The sequence below is a fragment of the Schistocerca piceifrons genome, chromosome 5 (assembly GCF_021461385.2).
Source record: "Schistocerca piceifrons isolate TAMUIC-IGC-003096 chromosome 5, iqSchPice1.1, whole genome shotgun sequence".
NCBI classification, from domain to species: domain Eukaryota; kingdom Metazoa; phylum Arthropoda; class Insecta; order Orthoptera; family Acrididae; genus Schistocerca; species Schistocerca piceifrons.
The window spans coordinates 471,859,127-471,867,039 of record NC_060142.1 but is presented as its reverse complement, the minus strand read 5'-3'; positions in this window follow the sequence as shown (position 1 = coordinate 471,867,039).

Here is a 7,913-nt window from a genome sequence, read left to right as displayed (position 1 = left end):
TTGATGCAGGATCTTGGCGGCGAGTGAAATGATGAACATATAGGAGTTGAACTTATAACTGTGCGAATAAATATTTCTTTCCTAATAACTTTTTTATAATTCGAGGGCTATTCAGAAAGTAGGGAACGTTTCCATCTGACCCCGCTAGGCGCGCGCCGATCGCCTATATTTTGGTATGTGCGTGCTCGGCAGCTCAAAAATGGCTCTGAGCACTATGGGACTTAACTTCTGAGGCCATCAGTCCCCTAGAACTTAGAACTACTTAAACCTAACTAACCTAAGGATATCACACACACCCATGCAGGAGGCAGGATTCGAGCCTGCGACCGTAGCGGTCGCGCGGTTCCAGACTGTAGCGCCTAGAACCGCTCGGCCACCTCGGCCGGCTCGGCAGCTCAGTCGGCATCCATCCGTGACGGCGGGAACATCTCTGCGCGTCTGGTTTTTTCGATATTCGAATTTGAAATGTGCGCTGCAATGGAAAATCCCGCCAGTTGCGAGCTCCGGTCTGTGATACAGTTTTTGTTGGCAAGAAGCCTGAAACCTATAGAAATTAATCGTGAACTTTACAAAGTGTACGGAAACAACATAATGAGTGAATCTTCCGTCCGAAAATGGTGCTTTGTGATAAAGTTTGTTACTGACGATCTTGTCGCTAAAGTTGATGTAACGACTCGTGAAAACCGTCGCTTCACAATAACGGAGCTTTCGCTTTCTTTTCCACAAGTTTCACTTCTTTGTTGTTTGAAATTGTCACTCAGAAGCTAGGCTAGCACAAATTAGCACGATGGGTGCCCAAAATGCTTGCAGAGCATCATAAAGAAAAGCGAATGGGGGCAACGTTGACATTTCTGGAGGCCTACCACAAACATGGTGATTCATTACTGGATCGAATCGTAACTGGTGACGAGGCTTGGGTGAAACGCGTCAATTGCAATTGACAAAATTACAGTCCATGGAGTGGGGGCACACAAGGTGTGGTGTCACCGCCAGACACCACACTTGCTAGGTGGTAGTTTTAAATCGGCCGCGGTCCATTAGTACATGTCGGACCCGCATGTCGCCACGGTGTGATCGCAGACCGAGCGCCACCACAAGGCAGGTCTCGAGATACGGAATAGCACTCGCCCCAGTTGTACGACGACATTGCTAGCGACTATACGGACGAAGCCTTTGCTCTCATTTGCCGAGAGACAGTTAGAATAGCCTTCAGCTAAGTTAATGGCTACGACCTAGCAAGGCGCCAATTGTACCATTGCATGTATCTCAAGATAGTCTCACTTGTGTCATCAAGAATGCTGTATGCCAAAGGACGATATAAAAGTTAAGTGTTCCAGTAGCTACGTTCTTTTCTTTATAGCAGTCATAACTTATCCTGTTCCAGACTTCACGCCAGTCGGCGTGCGTGTACGCGTGCCTTTCTTTCGGCTACCCGTCACTGTGGACTGGCTGCCTTGTCAGTCCACTACACAAGGTACCACCAAAAACCAAGAAAATGTTTGCAAACCTTGTCAGCAAGGAAGCTGATGGCGACACTGTTATGGGATAGGCAAGGTGAACTTCTTATTGATTTTCTCGAACGTTGAGCAACCGTAAATTCTGCCCTGTACTGTCAAACTCTCCCCCCCCCCCTCCCCATGAACCATGGACCTTGCCGTTGGTGGGGAGGCTTGCGTGCCTCAGCGATACAGATGGCCGTACCGTAGGTGCAACCACAACGGAGGGGTATCTGTTGAGAGGCCAGACAAACGTGTGGGGCAGCAGCCTTTTCAGTAGTTGCAGGGGCAACAGTCTGGATGATTGACTGATCTGGCCTTGTAACATTAACCAAAACGGCTTTGCTGTGCTGGTACTGCGAAGGGCTGAAAGCAAGGGGAAACTACAGCCGTAATTTTTCCCGAGGACATGCAGCTTTACTGTATGATTAAATGATGATGGCGTCCTCTTGGGTAAAATATTCCGGAGGTAAAATAGTCCCCCATTCGGATCTCCGGGCGGGGACTACTCAGGAGGACGTTGTTATCAGGAGAAAGAAAACTGGCGTTCTACGGATCGGAGCGTGGAATGTCAGATCCCTTAATCGGGCAGGTAGGTTAGAAAATGTAAAAAGGGAAATGGATAGGTTAAAGTTAGATATAGTGGGAATTAGTGAAGTTCGGTGGCAGGAGGAAGAAGACTTTTGGTCAGGTGATTACAGGGTTATAAATACAAAATCAAATAGGGGTAATGCAGGAGTAGGTTTAATAATGAATAAAAAAATAGGAGTGCGGGTAAGCTACTACAAACAGCATAGTGAACGCATTATTGTGGCCAAGATAGACACAAAGCCCGTGCCTACTACAGTAGTACAAGTTTATATGCCAACTAGCTCTCCAGATGATGAAGAAATTGATGAAATGTATGACGAGATAAAAGAAATTATTCAGATAGTGAAGGGAGACGAAAATTTAATAGTCATGGGTGACTGGAATTCGTCAGTAGGAAAAGGGAGAGAAGGAAACATAGTAGGTGAATATGGAGTGGGGGGAAGAAATGAAAGAGGAAGCCGCCTTGTAGAATTTTGCACAGAGCATAACTTAATGATAGCTAACACTTGGTTCAAGAATCATAAAAGAAGGTTGTATACCTGGAAGAATCCTGGAGATACTAAAAGGTATCAGATAGATTATATAATGGTAAGACAGAGATTTAGGAATCAGGTTTTAAATTGTAAGACATTTCCAGGGGCAGATGTGGATTCTGACCACAACCTATTGGTCATGAACTGCAGATTGAAACTGAAGAAACTGCAAAAAGGAGGGAATTTAAGGAGATGGAACATGGATAAACTGAAAGAACCGGAGGTTGTAGAGAGTTTGAGGGAGAGCATAAGGGAACAATTGACAGGAATGGGGGAAAGAAATACAGTAGAAGAAGAATGGGTCGCTCTGAGGGATGAAGTAGTGAAGGCAGCAGACGATCAAGTAGGTAAAAAGACGAGGGCTAGTAGAAATCCTTGGATAACAGAAGAAATATTGAATTTAATTGATGAAAGGAGAAAATATAAAAATGCAGTAAATGAAGCAGGCAAAAAGGAATACAAACGTCTCAAAAATGAGATCGACAGGAAGTGCAAAATGGCTAAGCAGGGATGGCTAGAGGACAAATGTAAGGATGTAGAGGCTTGTCTCACTAGGGGTAAGATAGATACTGCCTACAGGAAAATTAAAGAGACCTTTGGAGAGAAGAGAACCACTTGTATGAATATCAAGAGCTCAGATGGAAACCCAGTTCTAAGCAAAGAAGGGAAGGCAGAAAGGTGGAAGGAGTATATAGAGGGGTTATACAAGGGCGATGTACTTGAGGACAATATTATGGAAATGGAAGAGGATGTAGATGAAGACGAAATGGGAGATAAGATACTGCGTGATGAGTTTGACAGAGCACTGAAAGACCTGAGTCGAAACAAGGCCCCGGGAATAGACAACATTCCATTAGAACTACTGATGGCCTTAGGAGAGCCAGTCATGACAAAACTCTACCATGTGGTGTGCAAGATGTATGAGACAGGCGAAATACCCTCAGACTTCAAGAAGAATATAATAATTCCAATCCCAAAGAAAGAAGGTGTTGACAGTAGTGAAAATTACCGAACTATCAGTTTAATGAGTCACAGATGCAAAATACTAACGCGAATTATTTACAGACGAATGGAAAAACTGGTAGAAGCAGACCTCGGGGAAGATCAGTTTGGATTCCGTAGAAATGTTGGAACACGTGAGGCAATACTAACCTTACGACGTATCTTAGAAGAAAGATTAAGAAAAGGCAAACCTACGTTTCTAGCATTTGTAGACTTAGAGAAAGCTTTTGACAATGTTAACTGGAATACTCTCTTTCAAATTCTGAAGGTGGCAGGGGTAAAATACAGGGAGCGAAAGGCTATTTACAATTTGTACAGAAACCAGATGGCAGTTATAAGAGTCGAGGGGCATGAAAGGGAAGCAGTGGTTGGGAAAGGAGTGAGACAGGGTTGTAGCCTGTCCCCGATGTTATTCAATCTGTATATTGAGCAAGTAGTAAAGGAAACAAAAGAAAAATTCGGAGTAGGTATTAAAATTCATGGAGAAGAAGTAAAAACTTTGAGGTTCGCCGATGACATTGTAATTCTGTCAGAGACAGCAAAGGACTTGGAAGTGCAGTTGAATGGAATGGACAGTGTCTTGAAAGGAGGATATAAGATGAACATCAACAAAAGCAAAACAAGGATAATGGAATGTAGTCAAATTAAATCGGGGGATGCTGAGGGAATTTGATTAGGAAATGAGACACTTAAAGTAGTAAAGGAATTTTGCTATTTAGGGAGTAAAATAACTGATGATGGTCGAAGTAGAGAGGATATAAAATGTAGACTGGCAATGGCAAGGAAATCGTTTCTGAAGAAGAGAAATTTGTTAACATCGAGTATAGATTTAAGTGTCAGGAAGTCGTTTCTGAAAATATTTGTATGGAGTGTAGCCATATATGGAAGTGAAACATGGACGTTAACTAGTTTGGACGAGAAAAGAATAGAAGCTTTCGAAATGTGGTGCTACAGAAGAATGCTGAAGATAAGGTGGGTAGATCACGTAACTAATGAGGAGATATTGAATAGGATTGGGAATAAGAGGAGTTTGTGGCACAACTTGACTAGAAGAAGGGATCGGTTGGTAGGACATGTTTTGAGGCATCAAGGGATCACAAATTTAGCATTGGAGGGCAGCGTGGAGGGTAAAAATCGTAGAGGGAGACCAAGAGAAGAATACACTAAGCAGATTCAGAAGGATGTAGGTTGCAGTAGGTACTGGGAGATGAAGAAGCTTGCACAGGATAGAGTAGCATGGAGAGCTGCATCAAACCAGTCTCAGGACTGAAGACCACAACAACAACAACAACTGTCAAACTTTGCATTGCCCTATAAGAGCAGTTCAAAACAAACGCCGAGGAAAGCTGACTTCAAAAATTTTATTTTTGCATGACAATACCCGATCTCACACGGGAAACTGCACTAAAGAACTCCTTAATTCATTCAAATGGGAAATTTTCCCTCATCCGCCCTACAGCCCCGATCTTGCACCAAGCGACTTCCACTTGTTTCCCAAGATGAAGATCTGGCTTGCAACGCAGCGCTTTGATGACGCCGCGGGACCTAAGGCGGGCGTGACTCTCTGGCTGAAGTCTCAGGCGGTAGAATTTTACGACTAAGGTATTTCAAATCTTGTCCACCGTTCTGTTAGGGGGGGGGGGGGGGGCGGCAGAGCTCAGGTTTCCAAAGTGTTGCGTGTTTGAAGTCGGGAGTGGCTGATTCCTAGCAAACGGTAAAGTTATTCTTCTGTTACGGAAATCTGAAAGAATAGGCAAGTACGTTTCCAGTGCACGGGCGTGGCGGGCTCTGCTCTTCCCCGGTTTTTGTGACCAAAACCGAACGAGGTGGCCTCAGTGGTTAGCACACTGTACTAGCATTCGGGAGGACGACGGTTCAAACCCGTGTCGGGCCATGCAAATTTAGATCTTCCGTGATTTCCCTAAATCGCTCTAGACAAATGTCGGTATGATTCCTTGGAAAGAGCGCGGCTGATTTCCTTCCCCCATCTTTAGCACCATTCGAGCTTGTGCTCCGTTTCTAATGACCTCGATGTCGACGTTAAATAACCTCAGACTTTCTTCTTTTTTTGTGAGCGCAGGTGCGCCTGGTGGGCGGAGGCCTCATATTACAAAGTGGAGACGCCAGCTACTGGTGGCGGTGTTTGGTAAGAACGAGGCGGACTTGCTGAGGTCTTTTAGAAGACACTGTTCCAGTGAAAACACGAAGTCAGCTGTTGTTATTTGTGTCCTTCTCCTTTTTAATTTAGGCATCTTGTGTCGTTTATGGAGGAGACTGGGCGCTAGAAACCAGTTGAAGAGGGTACTATAACTTTTGTGGCGGTGTTCGTAGCGACAAACACTTGGCTGTAGAAATGGCTTACGAAGTCACCGCCACACTTTTAATAGCGGGCCGACCGGTCCGCTGGAACAGTAAACAGAAAGATGAAACCCCAAACACTCTGATTAAATAAAAGTCGGTACTTATCTTTATTACTGAAGATACAGAAACACAGTAGTGAACTCGGAGTCTACAGAAATCTGTCTAGTTCGAGTCGGAGCGGCTAGGTCAGCGTCGGCTGACGACAAACAACAACTCTGCTGCGATGAACACACAACTGACTAGCAAGTACACAATTCGGTGGCGAGTATACAACTGAGCGGCGAATACAGAACTGTCCTAGCGCTCGCGACTCCAGCGCTTAAGAAGCCAGAAGCCAGCGGTGGCGCGCGCAGACTTGCGGCCATTTGCTGTCTCGCTGGCGCTGCTTATGCGGACGGCGTCCGGACTTGGCTGCTGCCAACCTTTTGGCAGCGGGCTCGGTTGGCATTACTGGCTAGGACATAACAATAACTGTGTGCAGCGCTCTCTTTCGAATCCAGTGGTCGGATCTGAGTCTTAAAAGTAGTTGGATTGCCACAGGGTATTCTTTAGTAGCACGGGAGTAGTGACAAAGAGAGACAGGCTAACTTTATTTAGATTGATATTGTATGTGTAGCAGCGCAGAGTAGAGAATTAATTCTGATCCTCCGATAAAGGTTCCTATTAGTCTGTGGAGCACCAAGCCTCGCCCACCGCACAACGCTAAAGCCTTCAGCGCACGGACCGTACTTTCGAACGTTGTGCGTGCCGAGTTTCTGACGTCATAGCGTGGAAAAATCACAATGGGGAATCTTTTCGAACGTACTTCGCAATATCTGACATGGCAGATATTCTGGGCGTGTATTTGAATGTTGACCATTGAGATGGAACAACGCCATCTACGCCACGTGCACGTCATCTACCTGCCCGATTAAGGGATCTGACATTCCACGCTCCGATCCGTAGAACGCCAGTTTTCTTTCTCCTGATAACACTTGCAAGATTCCATATTAGCTTTTAGTTGAAGCCCATATGTACAGGGTGAGGCAGAAAGGACGGGCGTTTTTAGAACAGATAATGTTCAGGCTGAGGCAGTAGGTTGGGGCGGGGGGGGGGGGACTGATGTGGTCACGGGTTTGGTAGCTCCAGACATTTTGTTTAGCCGAGTTCATGGAGCCGTGAACTGTGCAGCATCGTGTATTTGCTTACGATAGTTTTGCAGTTCAGGGTGAGTTTCGTTGCCATTTCAATCTTGGTAGTGTTCCCACTCGTAACACCATTTTACGTTGGGCTGAATCATTTCGTTTACAAAGAACAGTCATGAATAAATAACCTCCAGGGGCTCCTCGCTCAGTAAGCATTGTTGAAAATGTTGAAAGAGCTCGGCAAGCCATACTCTGTAGTCCTGGTCGACCTACTAGGAGACACTCTGCTGAACTGCGCCTCAGTAATCGTTCAGTAAGGCTTATTTTGCATACTGATCTAGGACTTCATCCGAACAGAATGGCCATGGTGCAACAGTTGAACACTAGAGATTACGCACAGCGGCTAAATTTTGCTCGAGCATTGGAGGCCATACTTGAGCAAAATGGTAACATTATTTTGTACATTATTTTGTTTATGAGTGATGAAGCTCATTTTCATTTGAAGGACATGGTAAATCAGCAGTTTTGTCGTTATTGAGCCAGTGAAAATCCAAAAATAATGTATAAGAGACCATTACAGAGTCCCAAGGTGAAGGGTTTGTTGTAACCGGTACAGATGTTATTGGTTCATATTTTTTCCAAGACAATAACGGGAACATTGGAATTGTAACCCCCGAACGTTATAGACTGATGATAACTGGATTTTTCCTTCCTCAAATAAGAAGAAAACTTGTTCCTGTCCGGCGAGTTTGGATTCAGTGGGACGGGGACACAGCTCATATAGCAAAAATGTCAATGGAAGCTAT